This window comes from Panthera tigris, chromosome D4 (genome assembly GCF_018350195.1).
Source record: "Panthera tigris isolate Pti1 chromosome D4, P.tigris_Pti1_mat1.1, whole genome shotgun sequence".
Taxonomy (NCBI): Eukaryota; Metazoa; Chordata; class Mammalia; order Carnivora; family Felidae; genus Panthera; species Panthera tigris.
This window is the reverse complement of record NC_056672.1, coordinates 51,100,203-51,116,183: the sequence shown is the minus strand read 5'-3', so window position 1 is coordinate 51,116,183 and position 15,981 is coordinate 51,100,203. Positions and strand designations below refer to the sequence as shown.

At 36.9% G+C, this 15,981-nt stretch overlaps 1 protein-coding gene across 20 annotated transcripts in view; it reads left to right on the top strand.

Moving 5' to 3' along the window:
• LINGO2 (leucine rich repeat and Ig domain containing 2) overlaps positions 1-15,981 on the top strand; it is a 429,471-nt gene that overhangs the window by 45,683 nt on the left and 367,807 nt on the right. For 16 of the 20 annotated variants that reach the window (XR_006210668.1, XR_006210669.1, XR_006210667.1 and 13 more), the window contains one exon: positions 7,635-7,667. The exons of 3 other annotated variants lie outside the window; for them this stretch is intronic. The gene's annotated coding sequence lies outside the window, so the exon portion shown is untranslated. Of the gene's footprint in view, positions 1-7,634; positions 7,668-15,981 lie in introns of those variants that run through there. One more of the 20 variants, XM_042964789.1, reaches the window with a different exon arrangement.

The window sequence follows — 15,981 nt, the reverse complement described above, 5'->3', positions numbered from 1 at the left end:
TAAAGAATCTCATGTTTTTCATTATATTGCTTTCTTACTTTATTTTAAAAGAATGAATGATGTTAAGGACTAGTTTAAAAATTATAAGACACCTGTAATGACACAATGGCTCCCTGATTCCTAGGCCAGTGCTTTTTTAACCAATGACATTCATCAAATGCATCTTGTTACCTTTAGTTCATCACTCAGTTATTTGCTATATTTGTCCCATTTAGTTCTATCCCTTTTATCTCATCTAGTCACACCATTCACTCATTCTAAGATATGTATCGAGTACTAACCACATGCCATTTACTGTGAGAAAAAGAGAGATGTCCCTTTTGCACAGTGCTTACAGTCTGCCTTGACATCAGGCCACAAATGCACCATGTGATTCCTGAGCAATCAACAGAATCCACGTTTTCTTGCTGTGTCATATGATCTCTAGGATCTAGGTTGTGTATCCAAACATTCGCTTACTGTGGGATTAAGTCAGTTTTCCGTATGTTCCCTGACATTTGTTTCAGGTTCATATTTTCATTCTATTCCTTCTCCTTTGTTTTCCACTTAGGTTTTGTCTTTCTCAGTATCCCTTTAGGTTCCCCTTGGGATTCTGGGCTTGGATATACCTTACTAGCTGTCACTTATTTAGAATGTGTCAAGCTGTATACCTTTCCTGTGCTTAGTTTGCCTCTTGAGACTTAACTTGTACCTCAGGCTGAGAAAACACCTTGTCTGGAAACAGATAACCCTTTGGAGGCGGGGTACAGACTAAACCGTGGCCTCCTGATTCCTTGTTCAGTACTTTTTAAATGATACTGCTTTCCCAGAGTTGTAGAAAGGCATGATTTCACCTTAGTTAATTTGGGTTCTATTTGCCATCTCTGTCAGGAGGACTAAAGCAGACAAACATAAAACAACCTGCCTTTACTCTCTGGCAAGTGCCACTTCAACGGTTCTTATAAACTGCCTACTCATCTCCAAACCATTTCTCTGGTTCCAGCCTGCAAATTCAGACAATTCCCCAACATCTCTCTGTTATTTAATTTCAAATATTCTTTAAAAAATGCATCGAAATTAAATTCTTAGAACATAATTTTCCACTCTGATATGCTCTGTGCTGGAGAGACCCTGGGGTTACAGAGTCAACCCCATGCCTTTATATGTAAGTCTTTATCTGTTTGTTGGTCTGTGTTTTCATATGTACTAGCGTGATGTTAAATATAGTATATAGCATGTCGCTTTCTGTACTGACTTCACTCAGCTATGCTCATTCTGGGTGTCATGGGCAAAAAGTTGACTCTCTTCCCTGAACCCAAAAATATTACTCATTAGGAACTGAGTAGTCACATGCTGTTGCAGGTTTGAGAGAATGCCAATTGTACTGGCCTTATAAGTCAAGGTAAGCTCCTTGTGAGTAGGTTGTGAACATCTCTGTGTCTTCCACAACCCCAATTATAATGATTAATGAACTGATTTGAATCTATGTTGATGTCTTCCTGAGGTTTACAGGTTTACATGTTAATGACTTTCCTTAAGAATAATGAATGGCCCCAGAATAAATTTAGAATAACCGACTGTACAGTCCTACAGAATTATCAATCATTAGGTGAACAATGGTCTTGTAGAGGTGTTTCTGGAAGTCTGGATGTCTTTAACTTAAAGCTCACTGTGTGGAGTGTCCTGTACAAAACCTGCTACTTCTTAGTAAAGCATCCAATTCTTTAGCTTCATGCTTCATTCAAAATATTTCCTGTGCTTTGCTTTATTGACCCACATCTCCACAGGGGATGTATAATGCAGTCCTGTGGGGGAGGTTCCTACAGGTTCCCAGTTATCACAAGTTGAAACTTTTCACATCCCTCAGATATTTCAGACTTTGTCAAAACCTAGCTCCCAATGGAATAGTGTAATGATAACCTTTTGTCCAATAACCAAAGATGAGTAAGATAAAACTAAAGTTAGGAAGCCTTCTTCTCTGTGTAACCACTCTTTTCTGCCCTCTTTCTAGCCAGTTTCTTGAAATTTTCTATTCTCAGTTTTGTGTCAGAGCAATACCACCTAACACCCTGTGTTTATTTTTCCTGTGGAGCCCGTAATGAAGTATAATGGTAGGAGGGCATAAGTAAAGATGCCACATACATCGAGGCAGAAGAGGGTAATAATTTGATCCAGTCTTAAGAGTTGGTAGATGAGATCAAGTAATTTGTGATGCAAAATGTCTTTAGGAACAGAGTGAAGAGGTACAATGATTTGCAGAAAAGAGACTACAGAGACATGGTGACCACTGAGTTGCTCTGTTCACTGGTTGTAAAATCCTAACTGCATTCTCTCAAAACTGCAGAGAATTAGGTAGCTTGTGTGTTCTGATTGTAAAGGCTGCCTGAGGTAATATTTTACGGGACTGTAAATCGTTCTTACTGCATTTCATGCTTGATAAAATCCTTACATTTATGGTAGCAAATGTAAGCCTTTGTTCCATAACTAATCTTTTAAGTTTTTTGCAACCGAGAAGTCTTGATTTTTTTCCTAGAAAAATGGCATGATCAAAAGTTATCATTTTGTTCTTTGAAAATAGACTAGCATTGGGGCGCTTGGGTGGCTCAATCGTTTAGGTGCCTGACTTTGGCTCGGGTCATGATATCACAGATTCAGTCTCTGTCTTTCTCTGCACCTCCCCTGCTCGCTCTCTGTCTCTCTCTGTCTCTCTAAAAATATAAATAAACATCAAAAGTAAAAAGAAAAAAAAGAAAATAGTCTAGCATAACTGGGGATTTTGGCCAAATTAACCTTGAAATTAGCCTTGAGATATGTTTTATAACATAGATACAGATGTACACACATATATGCAAAGGCATGTGCATACATATTTTACTATAATATAAATTAGTATGTGTGTGTGTATAGATGTCTATTAATTTATCTCAGTCTGGATTTCAAGAGGTATAAATACATTAGTTTAATGTTCCAGTGGCAGCGTAATTGTATATAGTGTGTAACACTGAAGAATGCTTTCTGATTTATAGGCTTAAACATATCATTATTGACTGTGTTTACTGCCTAAACAAATATATGTTTAAAATTAAATTAAACTGTTCTTTATGGGAAACAGGAAGATACAATGGATATGCTATGGGCTTAAGAGGCAGTCATATCTACATTCAGTGCTCAGTATCAAGTCTTCTGAGTTTTGTAATCTTTCTTTAGGTCAATTTTCCTGAGAGACACTGAGATGGAAGTGTTGTTTTGTTTTTTTTTTAAGTTTATTTATTTTGAGAGAGAGAGAGTGTTCACAAGCAGGGGAAGGGCATAGAGAGAATGAGAGAGAGAATCCTAAGCAGACTCCACACTGTCAGCACAGAGCCAGATGAGGGACTCGATTCCACAAACTGTGAGATCATGACCTAAGAAGAAATCAAGAGTCAGATGTTTAACCACCTGAGCCACCCAGGCGCCCCTGTGATGGAAGATTTTATGCAGGAAGTTTTCTGGGTAGTGTACTTGAGATCAACATCGTTGGAGTTGTCCCAAGTAGAGAAAAGGGGGCTTGGCATTTGTACTCCTATACTGGTGAGTCATTAGATGTGAGCTGCCTGTGGGACGGTAAATAATCTGGGTAAGGCAGCTCCCTTTGGTAGAGGGAGGGAAATCTCCAGAGAGGGAGTCAGCTGTGAGCCATTGGAGGCCAACACTTCAGGCAACTGGGGAAATGACTCCCATTTCCTAAAGGCAGATGTGGGCAATGTCCTGCAGCATCTACTGTGTTTACTCCTTGTGATACTTGGCTTTTTTTGCTTCATATAATAAGTTTATTCTATCTGGGAACAGCTCCTCCAGGATCCCTTAGCAGTCACCTTTCTTGAGAAAACCTCCAAGAAAAAGATTATGGGGGACTACAGCCCCTATCAGCACAGCTAGTCTCAAGGCCACAACTGATACATATTGTCTTCCTATTGTCTTCTCTCTTCTACTACCCATTCTAGAATCCCTTCTTCCTCGGCTAGTACCTCTACTGATATATGTAGTTTACCTTGTGGGCTGGCACAGACCGTTACTGAGGGGTCTGAACCTCCTCACCATTTGCATAGGTCATGGCTACTGTACTTGTCCATTTATTATCAAAAATAGGCAGGAAAATACTAAAGAAAATGCTCTATGAACTACCTGGTTACCAGAAGCTCTTCCCTTCCCTTGTTGTAGAACAGCAGCTCTACTTCCTCACGATGATCAATCAGTTATCCTGCCAATATGGTGGCTCTTCTTATTGCCAGACAGCTGACATAGGATGCTCAAAGTGATTGGATCAAAATACATTTTAAAGTTTAATAGGACTCCTACTGTGTCCCCTCACGGAAGCATTCTACTTCTGAAAATTGGGATCTCTAGATCCAGACCCTAAATTTGTGGAAACAGGAGCCACCAATTCCCCACTTATGCCACTGGGAGTGATGCTAAGTTCAACCAATTCCACCTCCTCTCCTTGGTTCCTAGACCCATGTATACATTCTGTCTACTGAGAATGAAGTACTAAATAAAGGTCTTGATTTGGAATATTTATCGTATTCTTCTGGTGACACCCCATCATTGTCGGATACCATCTTCACACGGGTGTTTCAGCCATACTGTCAAAAGGGTGTTGCATGGGACTATCAGGCCAGAGCTTCTGTGTCATGCCATATGTGTTGAGATGAGTAGATGCCATGAACATGTGCCCACTGCTGATGTCGAAAGTATTTCCACTGGGTGATATTATGGAGGATCATGTAATGATGCCTCAAACACTATAGGTTGTCAGATTATGGTGCTAAACAAAGCCCTGCAAGCAATTAAGCAAACACATATTTGGAATTTGCTTCAGTTTAAGTGAAAATGATTCACTGCTCCTTCTTAGGTGGAAGAAGTCCAGGGTCATAATCAGCTTTCAGTCAAGTGGCTGATCGGTCTCCCTGAGGGCTAGTGCTGAAATTGAGGCTTGAAATTGACCCCTATTGTTACCAGGCTGGACAGCTCATTAACCTTTCCATGTGTGGGAGAACAGAAATATTCATTGTGTGGCCTATATATGAAATAAATGGGTTCCACTGAAAGAACAAGGGAGAGGTTATTCTAAGACTTAGAAAAGAAATGAGAGAGGGCAATGGAACTCTTTGGGAAGGGTATTAGAGAGTAAAGCTGAGAGAAGAACCAAGAACAGATATTGGAAATCTTCAAGCTACGTAAAACAGTTATCAGGTGGCTAGAATGTAGTCTGCTAAAAAAGAAACCATTAGTTTATATATTTTTGTTCTTGTCTTTTATTTCCTGTTTTGTTTTAGTTTCTGAGTTTCTTTTTAATCTTAGTTTCTTTTTTGATCAAGCCTGGTAAATGTGCCAGGTTAAAAAACGAAAAAAAGAGATCTGAGAGAGAGAATGAAGGATAACTTGGACTCTTTGGGTAAATAAATTATTTCAGTGATCCTAATTTTCCTCATGTATAAAACCGAAAGTAAAAATACCTGTCTTGCATTACAGGATTTAAAAGCACGTCTGTAAAGTTCTTGTATATGATAGGTACTCAAGCACTGTTTATTAATATTGAAAAAATCCTAAACAATTACTGCTGATTTCCTAGAGAGTAAAGGATAGGGTCTCCATCCTTGCTGGGGCCCTGGTTGTATAGATCTTGCAAAGTAGAGGTAAGGCAAGCAGATGAGAGGAGTTAAGGAGAGACCCAGTTCCCATCCTATCTAGGGGCTCACTTATTAATAATTTTCACTGATTGACATTGGATTTACCTTTATTTGTTTTGCTGGATTTCTTTTTGAAATACTATAATATTTGTGTTTATTTTTGGATGTCCTTGATTCTGTCTTTTTCTATTTTTAAAAATTTCTTTTCTGCTTATCAAAAAAATGCATGTTCACTATAAACATTTCAAGCACTGAGAACTCAATCATGGGGGGAAGTTCCCCTTTCAACTTATTACTAAAAGATACTGTAAGTATTCAGTATCTATTCCCCTAGTTTTTCTTCTATGCAAAATCAGATGGTACATATACATAAATAAACATCTATATTTTAACAAAAGCAGAATCAAATTATATATACTGTTTTCACAACTTACTGTTTTAACCTAACAGTGTTTTCTGGGCATTTTTCCAGGACACGTAGCATGAACCCGTCTTTTTAATAACTTTAATATGCTATTGTATTCTATTGTAGCACGAAGTATTTGGGAGACATTCAGGCTGCTTCTGTAGGTTTACACTATTTAAAACAATGTTGTAATGAGTACTTAGATACCTCTAACATAAATTCTAGAGGTGCAACTGTGGATCAGAGCGCATGAAAAATTTTAATCTTACTGAATAATGCCAAATTGCCCTTCAAAAAGATGGCGTTGAATTTCACTCTGCACAGAAGTTTATTCCCATTCTCAGGGTAAGGGTAATAAATTCCATATTTGGGGAGTAAGGGTTATAGCCAGTGTCTATCTGCCATGGAGCTGACTATGCCACACACAGACTAAGAAACACTGGTTTTGGAAAAGAGAGACTGCGAGCGAATCAATTCACCAATGTGCACTGATACCAGTGAACGAAAGGGAGGCTTTTGACAATGAGCTCATAGATTTTTCAAGTCCAACAGACCTGAGTTTAAACCTTACTCTAATATTTACTACTGTGTGATATTAGGTAAATTACTCAATATTTCTGAGCCTCATAAAATTGGGATAGTAATATTATTTACCTCATGGGCTTGGTGTGAAGGTTAAATGAGAAACGTGTAATTCACGTACACCTGCGTGAAATACACACCTGTTCCTACACATGTCAACCTGATTGTGCCACACCTGCAATATAGCAATTATTAGCTATTGTTGTTGTTGTTGTTATGATGATGATGCTTTTCCAGAATACATATCTGAGATCCCAACAGGATGTTTTATTTCAGTGCTTTTTCTCTCACCTCCTCATTCCTCAAAGAGAACAATGACTAGAAAACATTGGTTGGGTAAATACTGCATTATCATAATTACAATTTCCCTGAGAAAAGTGGCTTGCAGTTTGAATATTCAGCATCATAATTACAATTTCCATAAGGAATGTAGAACAGTTATTATAAACAACACAATAATCACTTGGTCCATAAGGGAGAACAGATTATTGGGGGAGCAAAGAGGGAGAAGAAGCAAAAGCCTATATTCTAATAAGCATTCAAGAATAGAAATACAGAATCTGAGAATAAATTGTAATAGCCTCTTAAGATACTCTTGTCTGAATTTATCGACAAATCTTATCATGATGGCAAATTTCCATAGGTTGATTAATTGCTGCCTATATATTTTCTCCTTACATGCAATTTAGTTTTATCATTTCTATTAAACACCCCTCTGTATTTTTACTCATTGTCACTCATAATTGCTATGCCTTCCAAAATTTTAAAAAGCAAACTATCACAAAGTACAAAAAGTACAAAATATATTTTTAAAAAACTATTTAGGGAGAAAAAAGTTTTATCAGAGTGTTTCTCTCTTCACAGTTAAATGTGTCTCCTTTGTCAAGGGAAAATGGGTAAAAGTTTTTTTTTTTAAATGCTCTTTTTACTGCTGTGTTGCCTTAATTGGCTTTCACTTAAATTTTGCTATTTTTTTCTTGTCTTTTTTATTTTTTTAGGTGAGATGAGAAAAACAAAATGCAGCTTTCAAGGTTGGTACTTTTCATGATGTTTTAAAACCTCTTGTTAATATGAAACAGTATAAAAGAAGCAAAGCAAAATACGTCCTTAGCTTCTCACAAATAGTGATTAGAGGACATTATGTTTTTATTTTTCTCATTCGTGGATGGAAAAGTACAAGAGAGATTGTAACAGAATGCAAGATAACAATCAAATATAATACCTGATTAAATCCTTGTCAAAATTGTAAAGTTGGAAATATTCAATATTTTTCTACCTCATCCATTCATTTATCCATTCACCCATTAATCCATTAATCCATTTACCGTTTTTTTTTTTTTCAGTAAATGCTTTGTACTTATGTATTGTATATAAGCCCTGCCATCAGATCTTCTACTGTGAATATTTTGTTGTCTTACCTTCACCATATTCCCAACCCTACACCCACTTCCAACCCTTCTCTCCATCTCTGGCAGCAAACTTTTACCTGTTATCACAGGTCTTCAAGTTAGCTTGCTGTATTTGATAAAGGAGCAATGTTTCCATGATATTGCTCAGCTAATAGGTGTTCAGATATGTCTACTCCCAAATAATTAGGGTAAAAAAGGAAATCAGTGTGATAATAAGGAAAAGAGTCTTCTGTGTATAATGATGTATCGTGTAATGTCTTTCACTCTTGTGCGATATATATTATTATATGTAATTTGCCATCACAAAGCTGAGAAGTATATCCACATACAGTAGTCTATAATTTAATCAGTCACCCTTCCTCAAAATACTAATATACAGTTCTTTCCTTTTACCTTGTTAGCAATTTTAAGACTTTCTGACCAAGATAGATGTGTTATACTATAAATTTTTAAAAAGAACAAAGCATTCCAGATGCACATGAAATGGCTCTTTGTAAGAACATCAGAAGTAGATTGAAGCAAACTTCATGGGAAGCAGAGACTGAAAATTTTCTGTTGACAAAGGGTTAGTAAGTGGAAATTTGAAAGTACAATAGTCCTAACATTAAAATGAATAAATATTGTTTTAATTTGGAGGGCTGTTTTATTGTTCCATTTTAATGAACATTAGTATGCTTTATGTTTAAAATTTCAAAATTTTATTTATTTATTTATTTATTGTAGGTATGTATTATTTATTTATTTTTGGTATACTTACTATAAAAAGGCTTTCTCAATTATTCCCTTATTGTCTTTGATTTCTCCAATCTAATTTTTTAAAAAATAAGGTCTTGAGATCCTCAGTAGAAAATTCTGTAACCAGAGATATTTTCAGAAACTTAACTGTCGTAATTGGGGAGGGACTCTAGTGTCTGTGTGCCAACCTAATTTAATTTTACTAATCTAGATTAAAATAGTCTAAATTATTTCAGCCATCAATCTCTTTAATTATAATATTTATTGGGAGGCAGTAAGTAGTGGTTGAGATGTTAGGCTCTAGAATCAACTTGCCCAAGTTTGAATCCTGTTTACCCATCTACTATTTGTGTGTTGGGTGAGCTTATTAACATCTCTAATACTTGCTTTCCCTTGTTGTAAAGTGTGAGAAATAGGAATCCTTACCTCATAAGGTTTTTAGGGAATACATGAGATGATTTATCTACAAATCACTTTGCCATATTGTAAGAATGCAGTAAATGATAGCTACCATTATTACTTTGTTTCATTATCGTTATTGTAAAACATTATTATCAGAGGTAGGCAGCATCTTTACTTCTCTGAATTAAATTTCTCTCATGGACTTGATCTTTAATGTTTCACCATCAGAGATGTATTCATTATGTGGTAAACTTTGTTCCATGTGAAAATATAACCTGGGATTTCCCATCGAACTGTGACATCTTGTGGCAAACCACATCTACTTTTTTCTAAATATAAGATTTTGAAAAATATCACCAAGGTGAGAGAAATAAGCAATTTGAGTGGTTGCTGTGGGGAGAAGAGAAACAATAGTAGTAAAGAAGGAGTCAATGCTTTGAAGGAGAGGTTTGGTACCAGCTTTCAAATCTTGCTTTTACAGAAATAAGCATTGTCTGTGCCTTTGTGTGCAGAGTCCCTTCATTCATAGTGATGAGGCCTGGTAGACAGAGGAGAGACTGCAGATTGGTGGGAAAGCGAAAACATTAAGGACAGATTGGAAATCATTCATCCATAGCAGTAAAAATGCTAAGAAATCTGAAGGGCAGAGTAGAAGAACAATAGAAAGGGAGGGAACTGGATCTCTTGGTGACATCTGTAGTTCCGTATGTATGCATTGTCCATGTGTATCAAAATAGATGAGGAAAGTCAGCCTTCCCTCAACTAGACTGGCCAGTGATCTTATGCCAAGTCACCAATATACAAGGGTCATCCAACAGCAGCCTCTCAGTGCTGGAGCTCATCGTAAGCCCAAAAGCTAGAGGTCTGAGTGAAATGATTCCACTTTGTTCAGTCTCCCTTAGAGAGGCAACAGACACTCCAAAGTCCACTAGATTGATGACATAAGGAAGAGAAATTTGCCATCTTCACATCCAAGCCCCAAGGTTCATTTTGACACATATTCTGTCAAGTATATATACATGTTAAACTTAGACTTTCTATAGGGAAATAATTCTGATCCATTGGAGAAAATGACATTTCTAATTCAGTCTCATAAAAAATGCCAGGAATATCATAGTCCCAGCAATGCAGGATACTACTAAAAGTTCTTAATCTGGCCTCTGAGATAGCAAGATTCCAAATCGCATAAACACACTTGGATGAAAGGGGATTGTAGCTCTGCAGTGACAAGGTTTCTCATCTGTAAGGGTCTGAAACATTACCAGTTGAAATGAGATTATGGTGCCTACACTGGATTCCATGGATAAATGGTAAAACTTCATGATCTCCAATCTTGTGAAAGTACAGTTGTTAAGGAGAAATAAAAAGAAAAAATATATATTGATGACTCCAGAACCACCTCCAGGAAATACTTAGATATTTGATGGAAGTGCCTCATTTCTGAACCTGCCTCAGACACCCAATCTATCCCTACAGTATCCCCTAGACTCTCTGTCACTTACATCTGCTGTATGTAGACTTTTCTTATGGTTTGCATTAGCCACTGGAGGTATATTCATGCCCTTTTCATGAAAAGAAGTCACAGTTACAGATTTTTAGGTCTAAAAAATACTTCAACTATTACTCATTTTAATCTATTTTCCCTTGAGATAATGAAAGTCAGGCCCACAGAAGTTAAGCAACTCTTTTAAGTTACTGAGTTCACTAGTGATGAAATAGGGACCACAATCACATTGCTTAACTCCTTCTTTACCAGGGGCCATCCCAGACTTCTTGGTAAAGAAGATAGGAAGATCTTTTGTTTGGAATGGAAACTATTTCTGAAACTCTGCATTTGAATACCATCCTTTTGACTAAAATTATTATTCATCTCTTCCACTGTTAGGCGCTTCTCAGACCATCTCACTTCCCTGACTATATCATGAATTCCATAAGCTGAGAGCTCATGGCTACTATTTCTTTGTGTTTTACCATATTTGTAGGATTCTAAGTAAATATTGTGCAGTTTATTTTGACTCTAAACCTTGTCAAGAACCCCTACCTCTCTTTCAGCTCTGTGAATTCCACTGACATTTGTAGAAGACCCAGAAAAAAAAAAAAATCTAAATCACTGAAGGTTACTAGAAAGCCAGCAAATATTATTGGGTTTAAGTTGAATTCTCTTTTGTTTTGTTTTTGCCAACTTTGCTACAGGAATGGAGAAAAGTAAATAGATCAAAATCAACTCATTGCCATAGTATGTGCTTGTGTGTGTGCGTGCGTGTGTGTGTGTGTATATATATGTATATATGTATACATGTACACATGTATATATGTATACATACGTATATATGTATATGTATATATGTGTATATATGTGTAAATATATATGTATATATATTAGAATATGAGAGGGTGGTTAAAAAGTACATTTAAACATTTCATTTAGCTGGGATGACTTGGGTTTAATGATTTGCAACCTAAACCATTAGAAGTGCCAGTGAGAAAAGAAGACCAATTGAAAATATGAATGTATGTTTATCTCTTTAGCAGATAGCAAGAAGGGTTCGGAGGCTAAATATTAATGGACTTATTTTTTTAAAAAACATAGATGAAAGGCTACAAATAAAAAAACTAATTTCCTTTTTATTACAGATTCTGAATCTAATTTCCTTTTGTCCTTCCTGTGTATTTGAAAATAGGATGTAGCTCTTATTTCCATGTCAGTGCTGTTTAATACTTTCACCCTGGGAGTGGTGTCTGTAGATTTGAGCACCACAAATGCAGAAGGCTGTTAATTACCTATTTTCTTGCACTTCTGTATCAAGTGTCATTCACAGAAACACAGATTAGATGATGATTATTAATTAAAGAGAAATTCCAGTATTCATGTGACTCTTTCAAAGATGACTTAAGGTGATCAGATTTATAAACCACAGAAACCATTTTCATAATTGCCTTTCCCCATTTATCAATGTATTCACAATGCAATGTTTCAAATCTTATCAAATGTCAAACCATTAAATTCCCCTTACGCACTAGTTCTTGCAGGTTTTGTCGTATATATCTCTCTCTCCTTTTTTTCCCAACATTTTATAATGTAGTTCAACCCTAGTCTCTCTGACTAAAATCTTTCCTCTGTCCCTCACACCTCTCTGATTTTATCTTGGCATATACTCCAGGTTTTCTAATGAGAGAAATTAAAAAGCTAAAGCGACCTAAGACTTCTCATTATTGGTTTGACAGTGCTTTCAAAGTAACTTAACATACCAAATAAATAAGCCTAATAAGTCAAAAAGACATTCAGAATTTTAATCTTGGGAATTGGCAGATTACAGAAATGCTAAATGTATTCGAATGTTAGCAAATTTTGTCCTAGCCATATATATTCTGTATATGAATACATAATACAAATACAGCGCATGTACATGTATATATATGTCCAGCAATAAAGATGGGGATGGATGCAAATAACACTATTAGTTGGACAGAGGCACCATACATAGTGGACTGAGCAATGGACTCACTTCTAATTGAATCAGCTGATGAGGCAGGTGATGATTATTAGTATGTTATTAGCATAGTATTGCGTTACCTGGCTTTTTAAACTCTGAAGCTATATTACCTTGATAAAACTAAAAGCTAAATGTAAATATAGTTTTAAATAGAAATAATTTGTGATTTATTCTAGCTCTAAATCTTGACCTTGCCACTTACCTTGGGGAAATCATTTCCTCCTTTATTGTTTTTTTTTTTTTCTGGTTTGTTTGCTTAAATATTGGGTTTCATTTTAATTTTCCCCATTAAAGGAGCTAATTAAGGTGAATGATCCCAGCTTAATATCTGATGAGTGAGTCCTCCAACGTTCATTTCATTTCCCCCTTGAAGAAGCTGCAAAATGTGTTAGCTATTTTCAAATCTCAAAAGGAGTCTGATGTGGAAGAGAGATGTGATTAAGCCTATGGTTCCACGTGATAATATGAGAAACCAGAAAGCAGAAGGAAACATATCCAGCTCAATATAAGGAGGAACATTACTGTAAAACATGGCTATCCTGGGGCACAGGTAACTTGTGAGTTCCTCCCAGGTACTTTTTCAAACAGCCAGATGATCATATAATGGGTGAAATATGAGGAAACACTAGCACCGGGAGGCCAACCAGTTTATGTTTCGGGTTCTTCTTTCATATAAACTAGATGATGCTGTGCCCTGTTGCTGCTCCAGAAACGCAAAGACCACTAGGGAAGCAAGCTGTAGTTAGTATAGTAGCCGCAGGGATTGCAAGAGAAAACAACAGGCTTTGACTGCTTAAAGAAGTAAGAAAAATGTAAAGAATCACAGCAATCAGAGCCAAATTTGACCCCAGATTTAACATTGTGAAAAGTTCAGAGACCCCATAAACGGTAAGGGCTTGCTTTTTACTCTGGACCCCTAGGTACACACAGTCAGACCTGTATATATCCTCCGCCCAGGAACACCCTTCCTTTCCTCTGCCTCTTAGGTCTCTGGGCTAGCCTCAAACTAGGTATATTCTCTGTGGGAAGAAGAGGAGGGGAGAAACAAAAGGGGCCCGTGGCAGGCGGAACTTTGTACCTCCAGCTCTCATTCTTATTCTTTAACTCTGAAGGGTAAGGTTAAACCCCCAAACAGATGGAGAAACTTCCTTTGCCCTCCTTTTCTCTCTCTCCTCCCTAGCTTGGCTTTCTCCCAGGCCCCATCAGCTGCTCTTTTTCTCCTCAGCTGCCACCTCTGTGATAAACTTTCACCCAGGCCTGTTGGAGCTCCTTTTTAGGACAGAAGTGTGGCTCCAGGATCTTGCATCATAGGATGTTGCCGATTTGCTTTCTGGTAATGACTGTTCTTGTATTATAGTGACTGCTTCTGCAGCCCAGTTCCAGCTCTTAGCTTTGAGCCATGTTTCTATTGGCCATGCAGTACCTAGGCAATGAATTCCAGCTAATTAGTTCCAATTAATTTTTTACATTCTGGTCCAAGTGGCATGTCCAGTCTCCTTTCCTGGTCTTCCCTACCAAGCTCCCCTTATTCCAGCTGAACTCTTCAGATCTTCTTTACTGAGAATGTCCTTCCCTCTTCTTTCCTTTCTAGCACATATTGACTAGGTGAACTCAAATATCTCCACCTCTTCTGTGAAATCTCCTCATACTCCCCTGTTCGAAACTAGACAGAAATCCTTCTTTGTTTCCAGGACATTCGGCCATTACTTCTGTCATAACACTTGACATGTTGTGGCTCATGTCTTTGTGAGTTTATCTTCCCTACTTGTTTTCCCCAAAGAATGCTATTCTTTTTGGTATTCACAAAACCTAGCATAGTGTGTGATTCATAGCAAGAACCAATAAATGTTGTCTGAATGAATGAAATAAATAAGTAAATGAATCAGAATATATACTAAGCGTAAGCCTTTTTAAACAACTGATCTAAAGGATTAGTCATTAGAGAAAGCTTCAGTAGGCATCTTGCACATCTGGACAATTGTTATGCAAAATATTTACTTAGGAGGCAAAGAGATATTCTCTTTTCCTGTGGAAATATAAAAGGATTTTTGTTTCAAGGAAAATTACATTGAAAAAAAAAAGTAACTGTCTACAGTGCAAGAGACTAAGTTTCTATCTTCAGGGACATTCTCTTGTCTTTTTATATTACAAGAGTGAATAAGATTTAAACCAAGCAGCCAGTGTGATAATGTTGCCAGACAGCTAATAAAGAGGAAGATTAGAGAGTTGTATAAAATGGCAGGTGCCTCGGCAGATTCCACATCTTAGGCATTAAACACAGAACAAAGTGCTGCTGTTTTCAGAGGACCACCAAAAGTGCTTGCTGTCAGCTTTAGCAGCATGGTGCCAATCTGACTGTGGTGCTCATCTTACCAAAAACAACAGGGAAAAAATAAAGCAGGCAGCAGTAGATGGTACTTGGAACAGAGAGACGGCATCTGAAACAAAACCAAACTCTCGCAAAAGAAAATGAAGAATTATTTCTAGTCGGTCACTTACAGAACATCCTTGGCTTTCACAGAATAGATCATAATGTCTAATCATGTAAAGGATCCCAAAGCATCCTCTTCAGAGGGAGTCGACATTGTGGCTTACTTTCTATTCCAGTTTCTCAGGGAGTTTAGGATTACTACTATTTTAAGATAGAAATGAATTGGGTGATATTTGTTCTGCTGACTCATGTGACCAGCAGGGATCATAACCATCTTTATCTACAGAGCAAACACTGAAACTGTTTTGCATTTTTGTACCTCAGGAGTATAATTACAATTAATATTTTCTCTTTTGATCTTTCTTTGACAAACCATCTCCTCTTTGGAGATAAAGGCAATGTGGGGAAGAAAGTATGAATATGGGCCAGAAGAGAAACAGAGAGACAGGTATAAGTTATGCAGTAGAAAAGTTCTAGGTTTGGAAAGGAGGAAGACAGAGAAACATTTCTAGCACTTACTAAGTGCTGAGCTTTGTGTGCTAAGTGCTTCACAGAGAATATATTACTGTATATATTTGTCTTAAATTAATAACTCAAAGTTAACAAAAATACCAGTGTATATAGTATAAAACATTGTACATAAGACTGATTTTGTATATAAGGCATTAATATCTGCAGAGGACCTTATCGGTTTACACCATAAAACTCAAACAGCCCATCTTATAATGTCTGACTTACTTTCAGGTCTTAGGCTTGTGAGGCAAATCTAGGAGTCCAAATTATTTATAAGAGAGGAGGCTGAGCTTACAAAAAAAAGGCTGTGGAAATTCCCTAGCCTTCAATCTATATTTAAATAATTACCTTGTATAGTTTA